This window comes from Schistocerca nitens, chromosome 9 (assembly GCF_023898315.1).
Source record: "Schistocerca nitens isolate TAMUIC-IGC-003100 chromosome 9, iqSchNite1.1, whole genome shotgun sequence".
Lineage (NCBI taxonomy): Eukaryota > Metazoa > Arthropoda > Insecta > Orthoptera > Acrididae > Schistocerca > Schistocerca nitens.
This window is the reverse complement of record NC_064622.1, coordinates 3765286-3781306: the sequence shown is the minus strand read 5'-3', so window position 1 is coordinate 3781306 and position 16021 is coordinate 3765286.

The window sequence follows — 16021 nt, the reverse complement described above, 5'->3', positions numbered from 1 at the left end:
AATGGAGTTTATTATAGTAAGTTAAACTGACAATACTTAACTTTCCGTTTCCACAAAGAGGTGTCGCAAGCAGTTGGCGACATGTAAATTATCAATGCCCTTTGGTATATATAGTTTCAATGCAAGCAAAACACAACAATTCGTAAGTCATGGTTTAAGTCGCGGCTAAAGCTTTTGGATGACGGCTGGTCTTCTAGTGCGGCCGCGGCTAGTCGGAACGTGCTTACGGTCTCTTGGTATAGTGGCCGCTCCTGTCGTGGTGTCGTCCTAGTCAGCGAAATACCGGCCGACGTCGTCTCTCTCTGCCCTCTCTGCTGCCACGTTCCACGCCGACGTGCCGGCCCTTCATGTTACGCCGAGACATATTTTATCGCTGAAATGACGTCACGTAGCCTCTCAACCTGACAAGTTACATTTCGTTTCCTCTTCTCCTAGTGGGCGCTTCACTTTTTTGACTGGCAGTGTAAATTCATATGCGTTGTTTGGTGGCTTGATGAAAGTTCTGTAGACTGGAAGCGGTAGCACAGTAAAGAGGTTCACTTGTTCCGTAATGCGTACTGCAACAGAAGAGAACAATAAAGCCGGCCGCGGTGACCTAGCGGTTCTAGGCGCTCAGTCCGGAACCGCGCGACTGCTACGGCCGCAGGTTCGAATCCTGCCTCGGGCATGGATGTGTGTGATGTCCTTAGGTTAGTTAGGTTTAAGTAGTTCTAAGTTCTAGGGGACTGATGACCACAGATGTTAAGTCCCATAGTGCTCAGAGCCAAGAACAATAAAGTATTTGCGATTATTTTAAACAGTCCTTGCTAAGACCATACTTTAAAAATAGCAAAATGGTATTACTGCTAGCGGTAATGTTCAGCTGTGTAGTAACATGAGACTTGGATGAGGAGAAGCCGGAAGTGATAGGACACTTGCATTACCTCGTGTAATGTTCACTCTCAGTTGCGTAGAAACTAAATGACCTAATGTTTGACCTTCATCAGCATCACGAGCAGCAGCAGTAGTAGTGGTTATTTAATATCCATTTCTGGATAAAGGCCTCTGCAGTAGCTTTCCGTGCACAGCGGTTTCCTACAACACGCATCCACGTTGTTCCTACAGGTTTTCTAGTGCCCTCTGCCCACATCGCGCAAAGTCCTTTACAAGCGAAAACCTTTTTCGCCTACAACGTCGGTAAATGGATTTATATATTTACGATCGGATTTTTGGCTATAGAGCCATTTTCAAGTAACAGATCAGCACATTAAGAAGTGCGTGGAGGTATGCTTATTTCTCTTAAGAGCACATCATTCATGTTAATGTTTTTTATATACGTAACAGAACGGGACGTACCACTTCATATAATTATTCTTATCGAATTGTGAACTGCCTGATAAGTAGCATGTGCACATTTGTCAGACTGTAAGTAGGCTGTTTAGGTTTTTATATTGGTAACGCCACGTAGCGCTCTGTATGAAAATCACTGGCTGTGCTTGTGCAGTCTGTGGTTGGTTTGCATTGTTGTTGGCTATTGTAGTGTTGGGCCGCTGGATGTTAACAGCGCGTAGCGTTGCGCAGTTGTAGGTGAGCCGCCAGCAGTGGTGGATGTGGCGAGAGAAATGGCGGATTTTTGAAATTTGTAAGACTGGATGTCTTGAACTGCTATGTACGAGTATATTATGATTTTTCAACACTATTAAGGTAAATACATTGTTTGTTCTCTATCAAAATCTTTCATTTGCTAACTATCCCTATCAGTAGTTAGTGCCTTCCGTAGTTTGAATCTTTTATTTAGCTGGCAGTAGTGGCGCTCGATGTATTGCAGTAGTTCGAGTAACGAAGATTTTTGGTGAGGTAAGTGATTTGTGAAAGGTATAGGTTAATGTTAGTCAGGGCCGTTCTTTTGTAGGGATTTTTGAAAGTCAGATTGCGTTGCGCTAAAAATATTGTGTGTCAGTCTAGTGTTGATAAGAATAAGTAAAGAGAGTAATGTCTGAGTACGTTCAGTTTTGCTCAGCTGTTTGAAAATCAAATAATGTAAGAGGTTTATCAGCACAATAATTCAGAAATTTTTCTAAGGGGACGTTTCATATGTCGACCCTTAGCCGAGGATACCTCACTGGAATCTTCTGATTTTTTTTCTTGTAGTTTCCGTAATTAGTGTAGCTATTGTTTATTGCTAACGCGTAATTGTAGAGAGAATCTCCTTTGTAGTTGCAGTCTTTCATTGTTGTGCAGTAAAACAGTTGTGACATGCATGTAGATTTGCACCAAGTATTTCGCAGCTGCGCTTGCAATTAACGAGATATTATTTTCAATGCTATGTTAATGTGTTTTCTTATTTTGCTCTTCAAATTGTGCTTTTCTGTGTTGTCGTGTGAAATATTGTGACAATAATGGCGTGTGAAAAACGTAATACTAGGCTCCAAAGTAAACTGAGAAATGACAGTGAAGACGAAAGCAGTGTGTTAGCGCCGCCGAGTAATGAATCAACTAATGTTCAAAGTAATAATTTGGTGATTGTGCATAGGGAAATGGAGCGGGCGGCAAATAATGGCGTAGACAGTGAAACAATTAGTGAACAGGGAAGCATTATCGATCGATCGGTCGGCAATACCTCGCTTCAGGAATCCGAAAGGACAGGACACAATCTTGCAAATACTGTAGATACAGGTTTTGGGTCCTCACCGTTTTCTCAAATAAGTCAAGACACATTTTCTGCTTGTCAAAATGTGAATGTTGCCGGTGCAAATTCACTGCCGAAAAGCACTGAGGAACATGTTTCAGACACCAGTGCATTGTTATTACAGTTAATGCAACAAATGGGACAAAGGCTACAAAAGTTAGACACAACGCTTGAACAAAATCAGAAACAAATGGGACAAAATCTTCGGAAGTTAGACACCACGCTTGAACAAACACGTGAAGATTTAACTACTGAGTTACATAACATTGAATCTAAATGTCAAAAAGTCTGTAATGACGTGAAAACACAAATTTATGAGCATTTTCAACCTATTTTTTCGCGGCATGAAAATGCATTACAGAATCACGAAGCAGCCATAAAAGAACTGCAAACTATTGTTCATGAAAATCATGAGACCTTGCAAGCTAAAATTGACTCAGTTGCATCTACCGATTCGGTTACGCAACTTGCAAAATCTCAGGAAAACTTAAAGGACACAGTAGATACTCTGAAAATTGGTTCAGAAAGACACATGGAGGAAATAAGTTCATTATCAGAGAAAGTAGTTGAACTTTCGGATCAGCTAAATAATTTATCTACGAAGGTAGACGATAATCTGAAGGACACAAAACCGGTAGTCTTTAATGACACAGAAGAGTGCGAACAAATTAGGAAATTCAAACAAAATCAGAATCAAATTAATACGCAACACCAAAGAGAAATCCGGGAAGTACAAGATCAGCTGACAGGTAATACAAGAATTACGTATTTCAGAGGACACTCGCGCTCCAATACGGGAAGAGGGACATAGAAATACGGAACAGCCACAAAATAATAACACAGCGCATTTTGGAAATTATGAAAGAAATTGGCAAGGTGCACCGAATTTTGAGATGGAACCGCCGAAACGACGTAACAATGACCGACATGCGACTCGCCGACATGATGATTTTGACTATAAGCTGTTCATTACTACACGTAAATTCAAAACATTTAAGAATTCTGGCAACGACATTCATCTACAAGCATGGCTCCATCAATTCTCTCATTGTTTTCCTCCCAACTGGTCATTAGAGTACAGGTTAGAATTTATGTGTGGCTACTTAGAGAATGAACCAGCTGTAAGAATGCGATCGGTCATTCACGATTGCCACAGTGAAGGAGAATTTTACCATGCCTTCCTCTCAGCATATTGGTCTCAAGCCACACAAGACCGAGTAAAACATAGCATCATAATGATGAAACATTTCGAACAATCTGAATTTTCCAGTCTTGTGAAATATTTTGAAGACATGTTGCACAAGAATCAGTACCTGTCAAACCCATACAGCCCCTCAGAACTCATCCGCATTTGCTTAATCAAATTACCTGAACATTTACGACATATTATTTTGGCAGGACGTTGCAAAGATGACATTGAAGCTTTTCAGGGACTGTTACAAGAATTGGAAATTGACACTGACAGTCGCGGAATGCGGAAACAGAAACACAAGAATTACAGGTCACATCCGTCACAATTTCGCGATGAAAGAAATAATAACTGGACACGACAAGGCTATTCTTACAACGCAAATCGTGAACAAAACAGACACCACCCATATGACAACCACTGGCAGAGTAATAGTTACAGAGAAAGATCGCATTTCCGTAGTAATGAATATGACAGAGATAACCATAGAAACAGACAATATGGGAACGAAAATAATTAATATCAAGGGAGACAGAATAAATTCAGATATAACGGTCCACCACGCAGTTAGGATTCTGGGAGAAATTCTCCACCACATGACCGACAAACAAGAAAATATGTAAACTACCGACAAAACGACAGACATGAATTCCATCAGAACTGGCGAGCTTCAAACAGGGCAGGGCCTTCTCGACAAGGTGAATTTGCATAAGTTAGGTGTCCTAATCCTAATAACGACGCGCGCCAACAAAGAGACAGACAATGACTCGCACCGCAGGCAACCGCGTGCGCCGGCTGGCTCAGAGAAAAATAACATAGACGCTAACCTTCAGAAAAATTCCAGTATTCTTTACCGACGTATACCATATGATAATTGCGTTCAGGTTGAAACCCTGCATACTAGGAAGAGTAAAGGATTGCACCACATTTCACATGTAAAAACCGTTTATTGAAAGATAATCTGCTTTTTAACTTAGCCTTTGCTATAAAAATTTTCACTTCACGTTACTAGTACGCTTCGTCAGACTTAGAAACTGTTAACACGCAACTATGTTTTAAAGTTAACTATCCAGTCTAGAACCTGGGGAACATATTTAGACAGTAATTACGAATGCATTGTTATAGTGAACAGATGACACAGTGTTACTGTGTGTGTTCATTCTTGCTTGTTAGTTGCACGATTACGTAACTACTATAAGGCTGACATACTTAGGACATATACTGGTACTGCTAATGAGATTTTAATGCAACATTTTGGTTTACTTGAAAATACATTCTGGATTTAAAGTACTTTCTGAGAGATTCCAGATGACACAGTGGTTAGTTTATTTGACATCAACACGATTATGTCACGACGCTACTAATATGTGATACAGTTTACATTGTTGCTTTTGCGATGTTTCTGTTTTATATCTGCACAGTTTTTCTGTATTATTCTGGAAAGTAAAACATGTTTTAGTAGTAACTTTTGTGGTATAGCTACAATGAGACAGCCTTTTCCGTGACACATGTTTACGCAATTACACAGTTGGGTAACTTCACACTTATGAAATTGTATTTTGTCTGTACTTTGTGAACTGTTCATATTTTTTCGGAACCATTGTGATACTATGAGAGCTTTGAATGATGTATTTGGTAAGGGAGCATGATTTTAAAGTACGATTGAGGTAGATGACACTATTGAAATGAGCAGAGAATTTTTTTAGGTTTTGACATTATTGCAGAAAGCTACGACGTTTTTGAGATTTGACTGAGGTGTTATGATGTTATTTTTACGACGACGATGTGTATTATGCTGTTGAGGTATGTTTATGATCAATAAGCTTATATTATATGAGGAATTTGATTATGCTACGTATTTATTAAGATGAAATGTTGAAGAAGTGTCGACGAATATGTATATGTGTAATAAGGTAAGGAGTAATGAGTAGTGGTTAGGGACTCTGACTTGTGAAAATGGATGTTGGAAACCAAGAATCGTACTTTAAGACTTATGAAATGTGTGTAAATGCGTGAATGTATCACAATGCAGGCGAAAATTTTTTGCACACTGTTATGTTCACAGGATTTTGTTTCTACACATTTGCAATGCAAATTCTCGACCTGTGAAATTTTTAATATGAGACTGTCACTGTAGTGCAAACTGCTGTCGTAGATATTTTGGTAAGAAAGTTAAGTGACCTCCTGCACGTAATGCGTCGTGGGCACCCAGCTGCGCGACAGTCGCCTGGAAAAAAGCCATTAGTGTGTGCCTTTCAGAGGCACAGGTGGAGAAAAAAGGAGGCCATTATCCTGGCTATTGACATTTCTTTGTAGAAAGCATCCTAAATTAGACACGCTCAAACTTGAAAATATATGATTACACTGTGGAGCTCTTAATTTACGATATTTACTAAAATGCCTAATGAAATGATGAGAAACATTTTACATCTATTGTCTTTCTAGTTGAGATGATTTTTTTGCCTTTGGAGACGCCATTTGCCTAGTGAATGATGTTTCATATGTTGCTTTATATGTATATTTGCTCATTTCGTTTAATATCTAGTTTCTAGCTGCACTGCAGCACTTGTTAAAATAAAATTTAATATATGTACTAATATCACTATTTTCTGTCTACAGACCCAGTAAAGAATACGTTTATGATGTACTTTCTTAGAAAAGAGAGCACAAATAGACATTCCCCTTCACAGGAATTGCATAAATAATTTTTTTAACAACTTGGTAACTTTCTTGCAGAGTAAGATTTTGTGATGCATCACTCTAGTGTTAAGATGTGACATAGGTATTAAACATGGCCATTTTTACTGTAATATTTTATCTGCTTGAGCTTTGTCATGTTTAGATATAAGTTATTGCATTTGCTGCTGCTGTTTGCCAGGCATAGTGCTGCTAAATTTCACTTTGTATTACTCTGTTAAGCCAGTTTTACTACTGATTTTTCTTGTTGCTGCACATTGGCTCATATTAGTTGTAATGTTGCATTTGTTTGGTAATTTAGATTTACTGTAGCTTGCTTTGCCAATTTCCATTTTTTTGTCATTGCTGTTTGTGTTAATTGTTTTGTGCTGCTGCACTGCCTCGTCCCTTAGTTTAGCATCTGAGCTCAGTAGATTTAAGTTAGCTTAAGATGGGGTAGGCCATATAAGAGAACAAGTTGTGATGAATTGGAAGAAATGCATTGAGAAGCTATAAGAAAATGGTTTTGCCAAAAAAGTATTTTGAAAGAGGATATGAACAAAAAAACTAGGGTTTAGGGACAACAGGTTTAGGTAGGATTTTCTTGGAAATAAATGATGAGGTAAGATAATGGAAAATAAATAATGAGGTAAGAAATGTGTGAACATGTAAATACAGAAAGCATGCTTGGATAGAATTTTTTTGGTGGAAACAAATGTTGAAATAAGAGGAAAGATATATGGAATGAAGTTTCGGGGTGGACTGCAGTACCAAATGTCACACTGAAAACAAATCCTGTCCTGTATTTTTGGGTTATTACACTATGTGAATTTGTGTTTTTCCTGTCTTAATGTGTTTAGCTAATAAGAGTAATGTTGTAGAATTTTTCTGATAATATGTTATTTTCTTTGTAAAGATGTTTAGACATTATTTATTCTGTTCTGTTTTAATGCTCATGTGTGAAGTTGATGTTTCGAAAGTTATTCTGATCTTTTATGTATGTACTCATGTCATAATTCCTGTAACACTGATGTATATGTTATTTCGATTCTTTTGTAAAACCTGTACTACAAATGTTATCTGTATTGTTATGTTCTTTAATGATGTATTTTCTACCTTTGTAATTGTATTCTTATGTTATAAAATTGTAATTGACACCAGTTCATCATACTATTAACTTGTAAGTTCCATTTCACTGCACACGTTTCTGTTGGTCATAGTATATGGACAATATGTGAGAAGTAGGGACTGTTAGTGTTTGCACGTGTGTTAATAATTCAGCAAGGGACTGGATAACAGCATTGCTGGTTCTAAGGACAATTCCAAAAACTTTGTGAGTGCACAAGTGGTGGTTATGGACTTGCTATATTATCCGCAAGACTCTTCAATGGTGATTGTGCACCTGCACAGTCACAACAGATGGCTGCTGGTCGTCTCTACAAGGACTACAGTGGGTCTGCATCTTTGGTGACCCACCAATACCATTATTTCTACAAGGACTGCAGTGGGTCTGCACCTTTGATGACCCACCAATACCATAATCTCTACTAGGACTACAGTGGGTCTGCTCTGTGATGACCTACCTACCAATATTCTTCAAAACGTCGACAGACTCTGCTGTGGATTTGCTCTGTTGTGGCCCATGTCAGGAGTTAGCACTGTCTTTCCGTTGGAAGGACAGCGCTATTTCTTCAAGACTGCATGGAAATCCACTACTTCCGTGTGCATTTTCTTTTACTGCTGAGACTTTGAGAAAGCCACTGCAGTTTTACTGTGATGAATGATCAGGACTGTCTTTATGGACTGTGAGAAAATTTTAGCTTTTGACCAACATTGTATCAATAAGTGTGTGCATTTGATATCTTTGTTATTGTAATTATGAAAAATTCTATCGAATCATTACTGGCCACTGCCCAAAACAATTTGTAAAATTTTTTGTAGGGAGCATAGGTTGTTCAGGTTTTTATATTGGTAACGCCACGTAGCGCTCTGTATGAAAATCACTGGCTGTGCTTGTGCAGTCTGTGGTTGGTTTGCACTGTTGTTGGCTATTGTAGTGTTGGGCCGCTGGATGTTAACAGCGCGTAGCGTTGCGCAGTTGGAGGTGAGCCGCCAGCAGTGGCGGATGTGGGGAGAGAAATGGCGGAGTTTTGAAATTTGTAAGACTGGATGTCATGAACTGCTATGTATATTATGATTTTTCAGCACTATTGAGGTAAATACATTGTTTGTCCTCTATCAAAATCTTTCATTTGCTAACTAGGCCTATCAGTAGTTAGTGCCTTCAGTAGTTTGAATCTTTTATTTAGCTGGCAGTAGTGGCGCTCGATGTATTGCAGTAGTTCGAGTAACGAAGATTTTTGTGAGGTAAGTGATTTGTGAAAGGTATAGGTTAATGTTAGTCAGGGCCATTCTTTTGTAGGGATTTTTGAAAGTCAGATTGCGTTGCGCTAAAAATATTGTGTGTCACTTTAGTGAATGTCTGAGTACGTTCAGTTTTGCTCAGTTGTTTGAAAAGCAAGTAATGTAAGAGGTTTATCAGCACAGTAATTCAGAAATTTTTCTAAGGGGACGTTACAAGACGAGTGTCCAACCCTTCGCCTTTATGACGGCTTGAACTCTGGTGGGGAGGCGCTGTCGGTGGAGGTCTGGATGTCTGCGGAGGAGTGGCTGCCATTCGTGCTGAAGAGCCGAGACCAGAGCAGGCAGTGACGTGGGACGCTGCGGTCTGGGGGGAAGTCTGCGTTCTCGCCCAACCCAAAGGCACTCCATTGGGTTCAGGTTGGGGCTCTGGGTGGACCAGTCCATTTCGGGAGTATTGTTGACCACAAACCATTGCCTCACAGATGTTGCTTTGTGACGGAGTGCATTGTCATGCTGATAAAGTTATCCTCTCCGAACTGTCTCTCTACTGCACGAACGTCACAATGTTCAAAAATTGTATTTATATCCTTCCGCGTTTAGCGTTTTCTTAGTCGCACCTAAGCGAACCACACCTTGACACGAAAAACACACCTGTACCGTACCACCAGCTCCTCCGTACTTCACTGCTGGCACTGCTCGTGATGTCAGGTAACACTCTCCAGTCATTGGCAAGAGCCAAATAATTTCATCGCGTTACCACAGGGTATAGCGTGATTCATCACTCGGACTGACTCGTTTCCGGTCATCCAGGTCAGTGGCGTCACTCTTTACACCGCCTCAAGCTTGGCTCACCTTGGAGCACAGAAATGTGTGGCTAATGAGCAGCTGCTCGACCACTGTGTCCCATGCTCACCATCTCCCTACGCACAGTCATCGTGTTACGTGGACTGCTGCAACTCACGAGTGGTTGCCCCTGCTGCTCCCTGTTCGTCAGTGCGTGAGATCTTTCTGGTCTCGGTGTATCCGTGGTCATCCCCTCGCGTGTTCACTTCAAAATCACATTATCAGCAGTCTACTTGAGCAGCTTCAGAAAGGTTGGAATGTCGCTGATGGATCTGTTGCCCGCATCAGAGACCACTGACTTCTCCTCACGGTTCTGTTATTGCTGCTTCTCTGTTGACGTCACAATAATCAGTACCTGCTTTAATAATGGCGGGTCCGCATCTCGTGACATATAGTGGTCAACTGCGCATCACATAAGAGTTTCAAGATACTTTTGATCAAATAGTGTAATAGAAAGGCTTAAGTCATCTATTTAAGAGGCTGTAGCGTGTCACATAATTATTCTGATCGAATTATATGAACTCCTACATCCTGTTACATAGGCGAGGAATCCTCTTCTGTTATGCATATGAAAAATATCAAGAATGACACACGGGTGATGTCCTCCTCTTGAGAAAAACGAATCTGAACTGACACACATCGTAGTGAACTGTTACTTGGGAGTCGCACTATAACCGAAATAACGATCGTAAATAAATATTCCCCTCTAATAAAGATTCCCGCGGAAAATAATGTGATTTCTAAAATGTTGCAGAATTGTGGTCGCAACTAAACAGACAATAATTATACAAGGTCATCGCTCGTTGCCAGTCTTCTCTTAAGTCTTGTAATCAGCAAGGAACTTGGTTGGTGCGTCTACTGTCCATTCGCCTGGCTACGTATCGCGCCCATCTCCATTTCATCTTCGTTGTGGTCCTAATTAGATTTTTACTGCGGATAAAGGTTACGGTAAATATCCGGTTATGTAAACGGACTGCATACAGCTCTGGTCACAAAATTCAAGTTTTTCAATCGAAAAAAAGACTCTTGGGTGTAATAAGAAATAACAATGCGAAAAGCTAATTTAAATGACAGTGTGAACTGTTAAGCGACAACCTATGAACAAGGAGGGAAGAGAAGGAAATTGCTTTGTGAAAACTGAAAGGAAAGTCTGACAACTATGTGAGTTCTAGAAAAAATGTTCAAATGTGTGTGAATTCCTAAGGGACCAAACTACTGAAGTCATCGGTGCCTAGACTTACACACTACTTAAACTAACTAGGGCTAAGAACAACACCCTCACCCATGCCCGAGGGAGGACTCGAACCTCCGGCGGGAGGCGCCGCGCGATCCGTGACGTGGTGCCTTAAACCACGCGGCCACTCCGCGCCGATGAGTTTTAGAAACAGAACTTCATCCATAATCTATAATCTGCAGTGACCACGAGTCGTAGGAAGCAAAGGGGACCTGAATGAGATACTTCTGTGTCGTGTATGCATTCGCAGATGATGCTTACGACGTGATGTATGGCAACCCCATGCGTATTTTCTCTGTGCAGTCGGGAAAATTTCCAACTTTCAGACCAAGGATTAATGCTTTATTGCGAAACTGCTGACTCAGTATTGCGTAAGAAAAGTCTTGTCACGGCTTAACAAGGTGCTAGAGGTAAATGTCATTAGGCAAACTGGGTCCTGCATAATGCGACTCGCGTGTCGCTTTAGTCAGTTCTCTGGCGCCACATGTTAAGTGCTAGTTACGAATGTGGGATTTCTTCTAGATATTTCCGACCCACGTGGAGGTGCCTTAGGGACCGTTTGGTCCAGCCCTTACAAAGGAAGAGTACCGAGTTATCCAGCCTTCAATCGACAAAAAAGTGCAAATTTCCCCTATAAAATCAATTTTGTTCAGAATTCTGAACCGATGTGTTGTTGAAGTAAAGGAAGACTGGATGTTAAGGTCAAAGTAATATTGACAGTTGCGAAGTGTATGGCCAAAAAAGTCGTTGGAAGAAAAAGAACTGTTCAGTTCAAATTGGCTCCGCGGCCACTTCGGCTCAGGGGAAGACGTTTTTTTCCCCCCCGTTCGTGTGCTCGAGTGGGACCACTTCAGAATGGCGAAATCTGACAGTCCTGAGTGCAGCTTTCCGTGTAAGGTTCGCTCCAGGAACGTTTTAGTCTTTTGTGGATGCACGCCGCCTGGACACGGAAACTACTGGAAACTCTCCAGATCCACTCTGACGCGGGCTGTCATAGATGCTGTTTGTTTTCGGTTCGTTCGTGAAAATTGGCGGGGAAGTCTGCCGCTATCTTAGCTATTGGCATGTATTGACTCCCATCATCTTGGAGTCAGATGTGCACACAGTCATCGTGGTGAGAATCAGGTCGTGTCGCGAGAGAATGGACACGACCACTGCGATCCCCCGAATGAAGAGCGCACGCAGTCTGCTCTGAATGAGAGAGCAGGCTGCACACCAAGCCACGATGCTGCTGCAGTGAGGCGCCTGCACACACCGTCCCAGAGGAGGCCGACGAACGTCAGAGAGTGGATTCGACCGAACGTTGGTCGCCAGTGCGTTGGCGTTGGGCTTCTCATCCACACCAAACGAACGGCTTGGGGCCAAGGGATTCGGCCATGTGGAATCGCAGTTGGCTGTGGTAACCTCCCGACGTTGCTCCCGTTTCGTTATTGTTATAAAACAGCGTTGTAATTACAATTTAGTAGGCCCGTATTATGAGGGAGCAACGAGATTTAGCAGTAGTCGCATGTACAGCGTTTATTTCACTGCAAGAAAGTGATCATCAGAAAAAGAACAAGAACAAAGGACGCTGGTGGACGACCTCCCTTATAAAGATCAGGGGGTGGTGTGTTGTGACAAAATTAATGTCTACCTTAAAGTTGTTATTGGAATATGGGCTATTTAAAAACTTTTTTCCAAATGAAAGCTACAGATGTCGAATTGTTGTTGAGTTGTGTAGGCCTTAAAATTTCCAAGGATAACACCTGTTTTAGGAGAACTGTTAATAGTCACTCACAGTCTTGCTTTGTTTCTCTTTGTCACTCACGTCGAAAAGATCTCAGTAAAGACACAATATTCTTTTTCACATCGTGCTTACCACTTTTTGACATCTGAGTTACTTTCCTCCAAGCGTCTAGTCTTTTACTGTGCTTTTATAACCGCAGTTCGTTGGTGCCATAAACATTCCAGTTCACGCTAAAACTCAATGCTCTTTCCATATTCCACTCTGTACTCCAGTATTTTTAAACACAATAAATAGACACCCTTAGCGAGAGGAGGCACTGCCTGCAGGGGAAACAGCGACTGTTGATTTAAGTTTTCCAGGACAGCCAGAGGTCTCACTCAGCAGGTTTCATTGACTGTTTCCGCTCTTTAACAGCCGGCTGATGTGCTTTGAACTGTAAATTCCACAGTTTGTCATGATCGTCTTGTTAAATAGTGAAAATGGTAAGTAAAAACATAATAAGTGCGAATTGTGCCCGTTCTGAAAAAATAGGCACCCGTTCTAGAGACACAACAAATGGCTAATGAACCAAAGAAGATTCACACAGTGTCCACACGAGGAGACGAGTCCCAACGTCTACCGACCGGCAACGCTTTGATGTTACTGCCACCAAGGCCACCCGCTTCGCTGGCTCCGACTTGCCGCCCCTACTCACCAACAAAATGTCGGCTGTCGTTCGTGAGCCTAGTCTGTACGCGCCTTAAGAGTTCCCGCGCATGCTAGCATTTGCATTCGAAACTCATTCATCCTCATGGACAACAATGTCTCCTCTTTTTCTCTGAAGGCTGTTTCTTACTCTTTTTACAAGTTACAACTCTATAGTGGCTGGACGATTTTTGATTCATCTTTCGTGTTGTTTTACTAATTCATAATCCCGTAGATAATCGGCGCTTACTGTGGACAATAATGCATTGAGAATTGGCACTGTCCCGGTTTGTAAAGGTTTCCTCGCTTTTCATTTGTGTTAATGTCTCAATATCTAGAAAAAATTATTTGAGGTTCTGCCTACCTGTTCCGCTTCTGTGGCTTTCTCCCTGTCCCTTATTCTGCAGCGCTTTCTGGCTGAAACACCTCCTGTAGGTTTCGTTCTCCAATGCTGCCTTGGCCGCTGAGACAAAGATGTCTCCGGTAAGCTGATATTTACCTGAAGATAGAGCAACGGAGCTAGTTAGGTCACCAGATGCGACAATCGACATCACAACTGTTCCATGTCAACTTGCTGTCTCATTGAAGTGTTTCTATTGAGACTAACGTAGCTAACTTTCATTCAATACTCGGGTCGTGAGCTGCCGAGTAAGTGGCGAACCCTTTTTAAACAGCTCAAGCTTAGGGCGTTCGGAAATTCCGGTTACAAACTTGTAGGGCTTGCGGAGGGGAGTGAGTACGTAACATTTTGAACAGGAAATGTTCGGAAACTTACCGTTTCCGTGCGTGTTTGCAAACGTGTTTGCTAGGTGAGTAAGCAACAGGGTATTCGTGGTGGACGGCGGTTACGTCGGATCGGCTGATGTATTTTGATGCCTGTCCCACCTCTCTGCCATGGTTCAAACCTCATTCACGTGTCTGTGAGTGTTAGAGCTACGTGGCTGAGCACACGTTCGCAGAATTCACCGACATGATTTTTCTGAACTTGAGGAGGAGGAGGAGACCAGTGTTCAACGTCCCGTCGACAACGACGTCATTAGAGAAGGCGCATGAGATCGGGTTAGGGAAATCGGCCGCGTCCTTTCAAAGGAACCATCCCGGCATTTGCCTGAAGCGATCTAGGGAAATCACGGAAAAGCTAAATCAGGATGGCGGGACGCGGCTTTGAACCGTCGTCCTCCCGAATTCGAGTCCAGTGTGCTATCTAGTGCGCCGCCTGGCGTACCCTTTTCGCCACAATTACGCAATGGCTTCGAGAAAAGGTACATTCACCGTCAGCAGGCGTGGATGTGGTGCTCCAAGGAGACGCCGCACATCCGAATTGGAAGGGGGCGTACCGCATCACGTTGAAGAGGTTCCGTCAAAGACTACACTATCAATTTCTTTGGTTATTAATGAGTGGAATTATAAAACAAGTAATACGTGACGACTAATCGATTACTTGCAAAAATGGTCGCGTTACCAACATGTTTTCAATTGGTTGTATCACGGAATGACACCGGACATGAGTTCCAATTCAAAATATTATGTACTCACTCTCCTTTACAAGTCCTAGAAGCTTATACCACGAATTCCCGAACATGGTGTATACAAGGTGAGTCAGAACTCCACCTACAAAATTTGTAAGTTGTTCGGGGATTTTTTCCTGAGTATTTTGATACAAAGAGACCAGTGGTCTCCAGTGGCGCGTTACACAGTAATTGCATTTCCTTTAATTTCTTGCTTCATCTGTCTTTGTATCCATGTTGTACTGCACGACAACGCTCAGCTGAGGTGTTCTCCCATCGAAGCAACCGCAGTAAAACGCTTTTGGGTCTGCGAGAGTGCATATCTCTGTTGTTGTATTAAAGTCATTTCCAATGTTCTGAAGGTATTTTCCCATAAATAAAAGTAACTGGTGCGACAAACTCCACAAACAACCGAAGCCAACATATAACAGAAGTAGGTATGTTGTCCTCGACGGCAAGTGCTCGTCAGAGACAATGATATGATCATGAGTGCCCAGGGAAGTGCGGACCACAGTTGCTTTCTGTATACATAAATGATCTGGCGGGAAAGGTAAGCAGCAGTCTGTGACGGAGGAGGATAGAAGACAAAGTTTCTAGTTCATGTGATGAATGGCAGCCAGCTCTAAATGTAGAAGATGTAGGTTAATGCAGTAAGTAGGAAAAACAAAGCTGTGATGTTCTGAATACAGCATTGTGGGGTGCTGCTTAACACAATCACGTCGATTAAATGTCTGGGCGTAACGTTGCAAAGCGATACGAAATGGACTGAGTGTGTGAGGACTGCAGTGGGGAAGGAAAATGGTCGTCTTAGGTTTAATGGGAAAATTTTAGGAACGGGTGGTTCGTCTGCAAAGGAGACCGCATATAGGACACTCGTGCGACCCACTGTTTAGTGCTGTTTGCGTGTTTGGGATCCGAACCGGGTCGGATTAAAGGAAGCAATTCAGAGGCGAAGTACTGGATTTTTTTTACTGGGGGGGGGGGGGGTTCGAACAACGAGCAACTATTACGGTGCTGCTTCGGGAACTCAAAATGGGAGTCACTGGAGGTATGGTGATGTTCATTTCGAACAGTTTTGGGTAATGTAGAGAACCGACATCTGAAGCTGACTGCAGAACGATTCTACTGC